Source organism: Hypanus sabinus, chromosome 26, assembly GCF_030144855.1.
Source record: "Hypanus sabinus isolate sHypSab1 chromosome 26, sHypSab1.hap1, whole genome shotgun sequence".
Taxonomy (NCBI): Eukaryota; Metazoa; Chordata; class Chondrichthyes; order Myliobatiformes; family Dasyatidae; genus Hypanus; species Hypanus sabinus.
Genome location: NC_082731.1, coordinates 3,740,680 through 3,753,904, shown reverse-complemented (window position 1 = coordinate 3,753,904; position 13,225 = coordinate 3,740,680). Strand labels below are relative to the sequence as shown.

The 13,225-nt window shown below is 44.0% G+C and overlaps 1 protein-coding gene across 3 annotated transcripts in view; it reads right to left on the bottom strand.

The window, feature by feature from the left end:
- The window catches only part of sdhaf1 (succinate dehydrogenase complex assembly factor 1), a 31,141-nt gene extending 18,368 nt beyond the window's left edge, over positions 1–12,773 (bottom strand). Inside the window, exons 1-2 of one of the 3 annotated variants that reach the window (XM_059951396.1) lie at positions 12,593–12,758; positions 11,454–11,510 (exon numbers count right to left, since the gene is read on the bottom strand). The gene's annotated coding sequence lies outside the window, so the exon portion shown is untranslated. Of the gene's footprint in view, positions 1–11,453; positions 11,511–12,592 lie in introns of all 3 variants that reach the window. The other 2 variants (XR_009508120.1, XM_059951395.1) reach the window with 2 other exon arrangements.
- Between the last annotated feature and the right edge of the window lie 452 nt (positions 12,774–13,225).

Genomic DNA, 13,225 nt, shown 5'->3' with positions numbered 1-13,225 from the left:
TGTGCGCACAAGGTATTTAGTGTATGAATTCACGTATTTGTTAGTTTGAACAATAAAGGTAATTGTCAGTAAATACAGATCTCTCTGTGCCTCACTCAGAACCGTTGGAAGAGGTAAAAGCGGTAGCTCTCTCTCTTTTTCCAACAACTGCCTTGTGGGTAGCTTTGGGAGAGATGAAGGATACGGGAGTAAACCCAGACAGCAAATCTCGAGTGCAGCCTCTAAGGCAGCTGGACATCATTGAACATCCTTCCGGCAGCTCCTGTAGCCAAGCTGGTGCCAAACGTATTGCTCCATAAGCTTTCCTTTGGACTACACCAGTGAGGCCGAGAGGAAAATCTTGTTGACTGGGCACCTCAGGATACCTTCTGCCTAGGCTTGTGATAACGATCATCACCCATTATTCTTTGAGACAAATGGATGCCAACCAACCACATATATCTCACCATATACAACCCCAAGATTCATTTTCTTGTGCCATACTCAGTAAATTGAAGAACACAATAGAATCAATAGACCACACTCAACAGAACAAACAACTAATGTGCAAAAGACAACAAACTGTGCAAATACAAACATTAGTAATAATTAGCAAGTAATATTGAGAACTTGAGATGAAGAGTCCTTGAAAGTGAGCCCATAGGCTGTGAGATCAGTTCAGTGATGGGGTGAGTGAAGTTATCCCCTCTGGTTCAAGAGCCTGATGGCTGAGGGGTAATAACTGTTCTTGAAGCTGCTGGTTTGGGTCCTGAATCTCTGTACCTTCTTTGTGATGGCAGCAACGAGAAGACAGCATGGCCTGGGTGGTAGGATGCTGCTTTCCTGCAACAGCGCTCCATGTAGATATGCTCATGATATTCACTGAACTCCCACTTTGAGATCACCCTTAATTTAGTACCCCAGAATTGAGGGCTCTATCTGTGACAGACTGGGCTGTGTCGTTTCCGCTCCTTTTTGTAGGATTTGCCATTCAAAGGCTTTGGTGCTTCCATACCAGGCCATGACATATACTCTCCACCACACATCTATTGAAGTTTATCAAAGTTTTAGATTTCATGCCGAATCTTTGCAAACTTCTAAGGAAGTAGAGGCACTGCCGTGCTTTCTTTGTAATGGGCCATGCGTGTTGGAGTCAGGACAGTTCCTCTGAAATGATAGCAGCTGGTCAGGTCCATAAAAAGAGGGGAAAAGAATAAGTATTTCAGGTTGGTGAGCTTAAATGAGAGCTACCAATTAGAGATAAATAAGTTGTTTGGTGGAGGAAAAGGAGTAAGGAGAGAAAAGAACGTAAGTACTACGATCATAGGAGACATCAATCATAAAGAAGATGACACAAATCTAAAGAGATTACACAAAGAGGACTGGTCAATTAAGCATTGTGTGCCTCTGGATGTTTCATCACACCAATCTCTGTAAACATCCGAGGAGATCGTCATTTTCTGAGATACTCAAATCACTCTGTCTGGCTCCTTTGACCGTTGGGTGGTCAAAGTCACTTCGATCACATTTCTTCCCCATTCTGATGTTTGAATAAATGCTGAACCTCTTGACCACATCTGCAGGCTTTTAGGCATTAAGTTGCTGCCACGAGATTGGCTGATTAAGCAGATGTACCTAATTAAGTGCCACTGAGTCTAAGAGCCAACATCAAAAAGGTACAGCAGCTCCTCTACTTTCTTAGAGGTTTGCATAGATTTGGCTTGTCACCAAAAACTCTGACAAACTCCTATAGATACACTGTGGAGAGTATCCTAAACATGAGAAAATGTGTAGAGCTGGAAATCCAAAGCAACACATAGTTGTGAGAGTACCCTGTCTGGCTGCACCATGTTCCATTGCAACACCAATGCCCAGGAACTTATTCGAGGAAGTAACAAAACACATTGATGAAGGTGCTGCAGTTGATATGGTGTACGTAGATTTTAGTAAGGCATATAACAAAGGTTCCCCATGGTAGGCACACACAGAAAGTTAGGATGCATGGGATCCAGGGAAAATTGTCTGTGTGGATTCACAACTGGCTTGCCCACAGAAGGTACAGACTGGTTGTAAATGGGAGTGTAGGTCCCAGACCAGTTGCATTTTGCAGGGATCTATTCTAGGAGCTGTGTTCTTGGAGAGTTTTAGTAATGACTTGGATGGCGGAGTGGAAGAGTGGGCTGGTATATTTGCAGATTTTGGTGTTGTGGTTAGTTCAAAAGGTTGTTAAAGGGTACAATGGGACATTGACAGGATGCAGAGCTGGGCTAAGAAATAGCAGATGGAGTTCAATCTAGAAAAGTGTGAAGTGATTCACTTTGGAAAGTCAAACAGGAAGGCAGAGTACAGGGTTAAACAGCAGGATTTTTAGCAATTGGAGGATCTTGGGGGTCTATATCCAGAGTCCTCAAAGTTGCCATGCAAGTTGATAGGGTGGTTAAAGGTCATATAATGTGTTGGCTTCATTAGTCAAAGGACTGAATTCAAGGGCCATGAGGTAATGCTGCAAATCTATACAACTCTGGTTACAGCACACTTATAGCATTGTCTGCAGTTCTGGTTGCCTCGGTATGGGGTGTAGAAGCTTTAGAGAAGGTGCAGAGGAGATTTACCAAATCAATGCCTGGATTAGAGACATGCTTTATGAGGAAAGCATGGGCTTTCTCTTCGGAGCGAAGGAGGTGAATACAGTGGTATGCAAAAGTTTGGGCACCCCTGGACAAAATTTCTGTTACTGTGAATAGTTAAGTGAGTAGAAGGTAAACTGATCTCCAAAAGTCATAAAGTTAAAGATGAAACATTCTTTTCAACATTTTAAGCAAGATTAGTGTATTATTTTTGTTTTGTACAATTTTAGTGTGGAAAAAAAGGAAAGGAGCACCATGCAAACGTTTGGGCATCCCAAGATAATTGAGCTCTCAGGTAACTTTTATCAAGATCTCAGACCTTAATTAGCTTGTTAGGGCTATGGCTTGTTCACAGTCATCATTAGGAAAGGCCTGGTGATGCGAATTTCAAAGCTTGACTCCTCAAACCTTGTCCCAACAATCAGCAGCCATGGGCTCCTCTAAGCAGCTGCCTACCACTCTGAAAATTAAAATAAATGATGCCCACAAAGCAGGAGGAGGCTATAAGAAGATAGCAAAGCGTTTCCAGGTAACCTGTTTCCTCAGTTTGTAATGTAATTAAGAAATGGCAGTTAACAGGAATGGTGGAGGTCAAGTTGAAGTCTGGAAGACCAAGAAAACTTTCTGAGAGAACTGTTTGTTGGATTGCTAGAGAGGCAAATCAAAACCCCTGTTTGACTGCAAAAGACCTTCAGGAAGATTTAGCAGACTCTGGAGTGGTGGTGCACTGTTCTACTGAGCAGCGACACCTGCACAAATATGACCTGCATCAGAAGAAAACCTTTCCTGTGTCCTCACCACAAAATTCAGCATCAGAAGTTTGCAAAGGAACATCTAAACAAGCCTAATGCATTTTGGAAACAAGTCCTGTGGACTGATGAAGTTAAAATAGAACTTTTTGGTCACAATGAGCAAAGGTATGTTTGGAGAGAGAAGTGCAGAATTTCATGAAAAGAACACCTCTGCAACTGTTAAGTGCGGGGGTGGATCAATCATGCTTTGGGCTTGTGTTGCAGCCAGTGGCATGGGGAACATTTCATTGGTAGAGGGAAGAATGAATTAAATTCAATACCAGCAGATTCTGGAAGCATACATCACACCAACTGTAAAAAAGCTGAATTTGGAGAAGGAAGCCTGAGAATCAGAATGGGAGTGCTGTGGGAGCCATTTTGATTTTTTTCTTCTCATCAGGGTTAAGAGAGGCGGGACTGCACAGGCGTGTGATATCAAGCAGTGAAGCGCGGAACATTTAAAAGGAACACAGCCTTATGTACTGCGGGCAGCGTCGTTTGTGGGCAGCGGAGTGAAGGCTTAAGGGCTTTGGCTCAACGGGCTTAGGCAGAAACGGGCGAGGCAAGGTAGGTTTAGTTTTCAATTTTTCCTATTATTTGAGGAAAGGGGAATTATGAGTGTGAGGGCAGCTTGGTGTTGGATGTGGGAGGTCCTGGAGTCTCCTAGCCTCCCGGACGTCCACATTTGCGCAGGTGCGCCGAACTGCAGCTCCAAAGGGACTGTGTTAGGGAACTGGAGCTGCAGCTCGTTGACCTTCGTCTGGTCGGAGAGAGTGAGGAGTTGATAGAGAGCAGTTACAGGCAAGTGGTCATACTGGGGCCACAGGAGATGGACAGGTGGATCACGGTTAGGAAGGGTAAGGGGAAGAGTCAGGTACTAGAGAGTACCCCAGTGGCTGTACTCTTTGACAATAAGTACTCCTGTGTTAGGGAACTGGAGCTGCAGCTCGATGACCTTCGTCTGGTCAGGGAGAGTGAGGAGTTGATAGAAAGGAGTTACTGGCAGGTGGTCACACCAGGGCCATGGGAGGCAGACAAGTGGGTCACGGTTAAGAGAGTGTGCCTCTGGCACAGAGTCTGGCCCTGTCATTCAGAAGGGTAGGGAACGGAAGTGGAAGACTGTAGTAATAGGGGACGATAGTTAGGGGGTCAGATAGGCCATTCTGTGGACACAGTCAGGAGACCCAGATGGTAGTTTGCCTCCCTGGCGCCAGGGTCTGGGATGTTTCTGATCGCGTCCAAGATATCCTTAAGTGGGAGGGTGAGGAGCCAGAGGTCGTGGTACATATTGGTACCAATGACATAGGTAGGAAAAGGGAAGAGGTCCTGAAAGGAGAATATAGGGAGTTAGGAAGGGAGTTGAGAAGAAGGACCGCAAAGGTAGTAATCTCGGGATTACTGCCTGTGCCATGCAACAGTGAGGGTAGGAATGGAATGAGGTGGAGGATAAATGCATGGCTGAGGGATTGGAACAAGGGGCAGGGATTCAAGTTTCTGGATCATTGGAACCTCTTTTGGGGCAGGTGTGACCTGTACAACAAGGACAAGTTGCACTTGAATCCTAGAGGGGCCAATATGCTGGCGGGGAGATTTGCTAAGGCTACTGGGGAGACTTTAAACTAGAATGGTTGGGGGTGGGAATCAAATTGAAAGACTAGGAGAGAGGAGGTTAGTTCACAAATAGAGAAAGCTTGTAGACAGTGTGTGAGGGAGGATAGGCAGGTGATAGAGAAGGGGAGCACTCAGACTGAAGATGTAGGAGAGAAGGAAGAAAAAGAAGATAGTAAAGTTGTTTGCACTGTCAGGGATAAACAGAGAGTAAGAGGTGGAGAATTTCTTAAATGCATTTATTTTAATGCTAGGAGCATTGTAAGAAAGGTGAATGAGCTTAGAGCATAGTTTGATACCTGGAAACATGATGTAGCTATTAGTTAAACATGGTTGCAGGAGGGGTGTGATTGGCAACTAAATATTCCTGGATTTCATTGCTTCAGGTGTGATACAATTGATGAGGCAAGAGGGGGAGATGTTGCATTGCTTGTCAGAGAAAATATTACAGCAGTGCTTTGGCAGGATAGATTAGAAGGCTTGTCTAGGGAGCCTATTTGGGTGGAATTGAGGGTAATAAATAGTAACACTTATAGGGGTGTATTATAGACCACCTAATGGGGAACGAGAATTGGAGGAGCAAATTTGTAAGGAGATAGCTGATATTTGTAGTAAGGTTGTGATTGTCGGAGATTTTAATTTTCCACACATAGACTGGGAAGCCCATTCTGTAAAAGGGCTGGATGGCTTGGCGTTTGTAAAATGTGTGCAGGATAGTTTTTTGCAGCAATACATAGAAGTACCAACTAGTGAAGGGGCAGTGTTGGATCTCCTGCTAGGGAATGAGATAGGTCAGGTGATGGAGGTATGTGCTGGGGAGCACTTCGGGTCCAGTGATCACAATGCCATTAGTTTCAATATAATTACGGAGAAGGATAGGACTGGACCCAGGGTTGAGATTTTTGATTGGAGTAAGGCTAACTTTGAGGAGATGCGAAAGGATTTAGAAGGAGTGGATTGGGACAATTTGTTTTATGGGAAGGATGTAATAGAAAAATGGAGGTCATTTAAAGGTGAAATTTTGAGGGTACAGAATCTTTATGTTCCTATTAGGTTGAAAGGAAAGGTTAAAAGTTTGAGAGAGCCACAGTTTTCAAAGGATATTGGAAACTTGGTTCGGAAAAAGAGAGAGATCTACAATAAATATAGGCAGCATGGAGTAAATGAGGTGCTCGAGGAATATAAAGAATATAAAAAGAATCCTAAGAAAGAAATTAGAAAAGCTAAAAGAAGATACGAGGTTGCTCTGGCAAGTAAGGTGAAAATAAATGCAAAGGGTTTCTACAGTTATATTAATAGCAAAAGGATAGTGAGGGATAAAATTGGCCCCTTAGAGAATCAGTGTGGAGCCAAAAGAGATGGGGGGAGATTTTGAACAATTTCTTTTCTTCGGTATTCACTAAGGAGAAGGATATTGAATTGTGAAAGGTATGGGAAACAAGTAGGGTGGTTATGGAAACTATGACGATTAAAGAGGAGGAAGTACTGGCACTTTTAAGGAATATAAAAGTGGATAAATCTCCAGGTCCTGACAGGATATTCCCTAGGACCTTGAGGGAAGTTAGTGTAGAAATAGTAGGAACTCTGACAGAAATATTTCAAATGTCATTAGAAACAGGGATGGTGTATTGCTCATATGGTTCCATTGTTTAAAAAGGGTTCTAAGGGTAAACCTAGCAATTATCGGCTTGTAAGTTTGATGTCAGTGGTGGGTAAATTAATGGAAAGTATTCTTAGAGATGGTATATATAATTATCTGGATAGACAGGGTCTGATTAGGAACAGTCAACAGGGATTTGTGTGTGGAAGGTCATGTTTGACCAATCTTACTGAATTTTTTGAAGAGGTTACGAGGAAAGTTGACGAGGGTAAAGCAGTGGATGTTGTCTATATGGACTTCAGTAAGGCCTTTGACAAGGTTCCGCACGGAAGGTTAGTTAGGAAGGTTCCATCATTAAGTATTAATATTGAAGTAGTAAAATGGATTCAACAGTGGCTGAATGGGAGATGCCAGAGAGTAGTGGTGGATAACTGTTTGTCAGGTTGGAGGCCGGTGACTAGTGGTGTGCCTCAGGGATCTGTACTGGCTCCAATGTTGTTTGTCATATACATTAATGATCTGGATGATGGGGTGGTAAATTGGATTAGTAAGTATGCAGATGATGCTAAGATAAGTGGCGTTGTGGATAATAAAGTAGGTTTTCAAAGCTTGCAAAGAGAGATTTAGGCCAGTTAAAAGAGTGGGCTGAAAGATGGCAGATGGAGTTTAATGCTGATAAGTGTGAGGTGCTACATTTTGGTAGGAATAATCCAAATAGGACATACATTGTAAATAGTAGGGCATTGAGGAATGCAGTAGAACAGAGTGATCTAGGAATAATGATGCATAGCCCCCTGAAGGGGGAATCTCATGTGGATAGGGTGGTGAAGAAAGCTTTTGGTATGCTGGCCTTTATAAATCACAGCATTGAGTATGAGTTGGGATGTAATGTTAAAATTGTACAAGGCCAAATTTGGAGTATTGTGTACAGTTCCGGTCACCGAATTATAGGAAAGATGTCAATAAAATAGAGAGAGTACAGAGGAGATTTACTAGAATGCTTACCTGGGTTTCAGTACCTAAGTTACAGAGAAAAGTTGAAAAAGTTAGGTCTTTATTCTTTGGAGCGCAGAAGGTTGAGGGGGGACTTGATAGAGGTATTTACAATAATGAGGGGGATAGATCGAGTTGACGTGGATAGGCTTTTTCCATTGAGAGTAGGGGAGATTCAAACAAGAGGACATGAGTTGAGGGTAGGTGGGACTAGGTGAGATTAAGAGTTCGGCACGGACTAGGAGGGCCAAGATGGCCTGTTTCCGTGCTGTGATTGTTATATGGTTATAGTTAAGGGGCAAACGTTTCAGGGTGACACGAGGGGGAACTTCTTTACTCAGAGTGTGGTAGCTGTGTGGAACGAGCTTCCAGTATAAGTGATAGAGGCAGGTTCGATATTGTAATTTAAAGAAAAAATTGGATAGGTATATGGACAGGAAAGGAATGGAGGGTTATGGGCTGGGTGCAGGTCAGTGGGACTAGGTGAGAGTAAGCATTCGGCACGGACTAGAAGGGCCGAGATGGCCTGTTTCCGTACTGTAATTGTTATATGGTTATATGGTCCAGGCATGGTTATATGAAACATAGAAAATAGGTGCAGGAGTAGGCCATTCGGCCCTTTGAGCCTGCACGGCCATTCAGTATGATTATGGCTGATCATCCAACTCAGAACCCTGTACCTGCTTTCTCTCCATACCCCCTGATCCCTTTAGCCACAAGGGCCATTTCTAACTTCCTCTTAAATATAGCCAATGAACCGGCCTCAACTAATTCCTGTGGCAGATAATTCCACAGATTCACCACTCTCTGTGTGAAGAAGTTTTTCCTCATCTCGGTCCTAAAAGGCTTCCCCTTTATCCTTAAACCCCTCGTTCTGGACTTCCCCAACATTGGAAACAATCTTCCTGCATCTAGCCTGTCCAATCCCTTTAAATTTTTATACGTTTCAATAAGATTCCCCCTCAATCTTCTAAATTCTAGCCAAGTCGATCCAGTCTTTCTTCATATGAAAGTCCTGCCATCCCAGGAATCAATCTGGTGAACCTTCTCTGTACTCCCTCTATGGCAAGAATGTCTTTCCTCAGATTAGGGGACCAAAACTGCACACAATACTCGGTGCGGTCTCACCAAGGCCTTGTACAACTGCTGTAGAACCTCCTTGCTCCTGTACTCAAATCCTTTTGCTATGAATGCCAACATACCATTTGCCTTTTTCACCGCCTGCTGTACCTGCATGCCCACCTTCAATGACTGGTGTACAATGACATCCAGGTCTCGTTGCATCTCCCCTTTTCCTAATTGGCCACCATTCAGATAATAATCTGTTTTCCTGTTCTTGCAACCAAAGTGGATAACCTCATATTTATCCACATTAAATTGCATCTGCCATGAATTTGCCCACTCACCTAACCTATCCAAGTCACCCTGCATCCTCTTAGCATTCTCCTCACAACTAACACCGCCGCCCAGCTTCGTGTTATCCGCAAACTTAGAGGTGCTGCATTTAATTCCCTCGTCTAAATCATTTATATTGTAAACAACTGGGGTCCCAGCACTGAGCCTTGCAGTACCCCACTAGTCACTGCCTGCCATTCTGAAAAGGTCCCATTTACTCCCACTCTTTGCTTCCTGTCTGCCAACCAATTCTCTATCTACATCAATACCATACCCCCAATACCATGTGCTTTAAGTTTGCACACTAATCTCCTCTGTGGGACCTAGTCAAAAGCCTTTTGAAAATCTAAATATACCACATCCACTGGCTCTCCCCTATCCACTCTACTAGTTACATCTTCAAAAAATTCTTTAAGATTCGTCAGACATGATTTTCCTTTCACAAATCCATGCTGACTTTGTCCAATGATTTCACCTCTTTCCAAATGTGCTGTTATCACATCCTTGATAACCGACTCTAGCATTTTCCCCACCACCGATGTCAGACTCACCGGTCTATAATTCCCCGGTTTCTCTCTCCCTCCTTTTTTTAAAAAGTGTGATTACATTAGCCACCCTCCAATCCTCAGGAACTAATCCAGAATCTAAGGAATTTTGAAAAATTATCACTAATGCATCCACTATTTCTTGGGCTACTTCCTTAAGCACTCTGGGATGCAGACCATCTGGCCCTGGGGATTTATCTGCCTTTAATCCCTTCAATTTATCTAACACCACTTCCCTACTAACATGTATTTCCCTCAGTTCCTCCATCTCACTAGACCCTTGGTCCCTTACTATTTCCAGAAGATTATTTATGTCCTCCTTAGTGAAGACAGAACCAAAGTAGTTATTCAATTGGTCTGCCATGACTTTGTTCCCTATGATCAATTCACCTGTTTCTGACTGTAGAGGACCTACATTTGTCTTGACTAATCTTTTTCTTTTCACGTATATATATTAAAGCTTTTACAGTCAGTTTTTATGTTCCCTACTAGCTTTCTCTCATAATATTTTTTCCATTTCCTAATTAAGCCCTTTGTCCTCCTCTGCTGGTCTCTGAATTTCTCCCAGTCCTCAGGTGTGCCACTTTTTTTTTTGCTAATTTACATGTTTCTTCTTTGGACTTGATACTATCCCTAATTTCCCTTGTCAGCCACAGGTGCACTACCTTCCCTGGTTTATCCTTTTGCCAAACTGGGATGAACAATTGTTGTAGTTCATCCATGCGATCTTTAAATGCTTGCCATTGCATATCCACCGTCAACCCTTTCATTTGACAGTCTATCTTAGCTAATTCATGTCTCATACCTTCAAAGTTACCCTTCTTTAAGTTCAGAACCTTTGTTTGTTAATTAACTATGTCACTCTCCATCTTAATGAAGAATTCCACCATATTATGGTCACTCTTACCCAAGGGGCCTTGCACCACAAGATTGCTAACTAACCCTTCCTCATTGCTCAATACCCAGTCTAGAATGGCCTGCTCTCTAGTTGGTTCCTCGACATGTTGGTTCAGAAAACCATCCCGCATAAATTCCAAGAAATCCTCTTCCTCAGCACCCTTACCAATTTGGTTCACCCAATCTATATGTAGATTGAAGTCACCCATTATAACTACTGTTCCTTTATTGCACGCATTTCTAATTTCCTGTTAAATGCCTTCCCCAACCTCACTACTACTGTTAGGTGGCCTGTACGCAACTCCCACCAGCATTTTCTGCCCGCAGCTCTACCCATATCGATTACACATCTTCCAGGCTAATGTCCTTCCTTTCTATTGCGTTAATCTCCTCTCTAACCAGCAATGCTACTCCACCTCCTTTTCCTTCCTGTCTATCCCTCCTGAATATTGAATATCCCTGGATGTTGAGCTCCCATCCTTGGTCACCCTGGAGCCATGTCTCTGTGATCCCAACTATATCATATTCATTAATAGCTATCTTCACATTCAATTCATCCACCTTGTTACGAATGCTCCTCGCACTGACACACAAAGCCTTCAGGCTTGTTTTTACAACACTCTTAGCCCTTATACAATTATGTTGAAAAGTGGCCCTTTTTGCTTTTTGCCCTGGATTTGCCTGCCTGCCACTTTTACTTTTCACCTTACTACTGAAAAGAGGATGGCTTCTATAACAGGATAATGATCCTAAGTGCACCTCAAAATCCGCAATGGACTACCTCCAGAGGCAAAAGCAGAAAGGTTTTCCCATTGCCTTCACAGTCCCCCAACCTAAAGATCATTGAAAATCTGTGGATAGACCTCAAAAGAGCAGTGCATGCAAGACAGCCCAAAAGCCTTTTGCAAGGAAGAATGGGCAAAAGTCCCCTAAATAAGATTTGAAAGACTCTTAACTGGCTACAGAAAGTGTTTACAAGTTATTATACTTGCCAAAGGGGGTGTTACTAAGTACTGACCATGCAGGGTGCCCAAACTTTTGCTTCCGACCCTTTTCCTTTTTTGTTATTTTGAAACTGTAAAAGATGGAACTAAAAAAGTAATCTGGCTTAAAATATTAAAAATAAGTCATCTTAAACTTTATGCATTTTGGAAATCATGGTCATTTTTTACTCGCTTAGCTATTCACGGTAACAGAAATTTTGACTGAGGTGCCCAAACTTTTGCATGCCCCTGTAAGATTATCAGATGCATTATCATCTTATTAAGTTGAACAGTCAGTGCCTTTTCCCAAGGCAGAAATGGCTAATACAAAGGGGGTCACAATTTTAATGATTGGATGTCAGAGGTGCGTATTCTACACCAGAGAATGCTGGGTGCGCAGAACATAGTGTCAAGGGACGGTGGTGGAGGCATTAGAGACACACGGATATAAGAAAAATTGGAGGGTTATGAGGAAGGGAAGACTTAAAGTGAACTTGCAGTAAGTTAAAAAGTCAGCACTACACCATATGTCGAACTCCTATTTTGTCCTATGATCAAAAGAGGTAAATACAGCCCAGTCCACACCCTCCCCACCACTGAGCACATTTACATGGGCCACTAACACATGAGCACAGCACCCACCATGAAAGGCTCCCACTATCCAGTACATGTTCTCTTTTCGCCACTGCCATCAGGACCCACACCACCAGCTTCAGGAAATCATAACACTTCAACCATCAGGCTCTTGAACCAGCGTGGATAATTTCACTAGGAACTCTGAACTAATACTACAACCTGCAGTCTAATTTCATCTTTACAACTCACATTCTCAGTGATATTTTCATTTGCATTTAGTCTTCTTTTACACATTGGTTGTTGTCAGTCTTCATTTATAGTTATTAGTAAAATAATTTTTGTATTTTTCTTCTAAATGTCTGCAAGTAAATGAATCTCACGGTAGTATATACATAATTTGATTTACACATTTACTTTGAACTCCGTGTTTTCGTTGCTGTCATTGAGTTTTATTTCCCTCAGGACCCCACCAGTTACCGGGCCCGGGACCAGCAGCCCGCCCTTCCAACTCCATCAGCTACCGGCCAATAAACCGAGAACGAATATGCCCAGTAATTATGTGGATTAACTGCGCAAACACCCTCCACCTTTTACCAACCTCGCTTCTATCAGGGCTAAGCCAAGTTACGCCGGCTCCCCCAGTCCTCCAAGCGCTGCAACCTCCAACCACTCCCGGTCCTCCGAGAGCAGCGCCCTCCAACCACTCCCGGTCCTCCGAGAGCAGCGCCCTCCAACCACTCCCGGTCCTCCGAGAGCAGCGCCCTCCAACCACTCCCGGTCCTCCGAGAGCAGCGCCCTCCAACCACTCCCGGTCCTCCGAGAGCAGCGCCCTCTAACGACTCCGGCTCCTCCGAGCTCAGCGCCCTCTAACGACTCGGAGTCCTCCGAGCTCAGCGCCCTCTAACGACTCGGAGTCCTCCGAGCTCAGCGCCCTCTAACGACTCGGAGTCCTCCGAGCTCAGCGCCCTCTAACGACTCGGAGTCCTCCGAGCTCAGCGCCCTCTAACGACTCGGAGTCCTCCGAGCTCAGCGCCCTCTAACGACTCGGAGTCCTCCGAGCTCAGCGCCCTCTAACGACTCCGGCTCCTCCGAGCTCAGCGCCCTCTAACGACTCGGAGTCCTCCGAGCTCAGCGCCCTCTAACGACTCCGGCTCGTCCGAGCTCAGCGCCCTCTAACGACTCGGAGTCCTCCGAGCTCAGCGCCCTCTAACGACTCGGAGTCCTCCGAGCT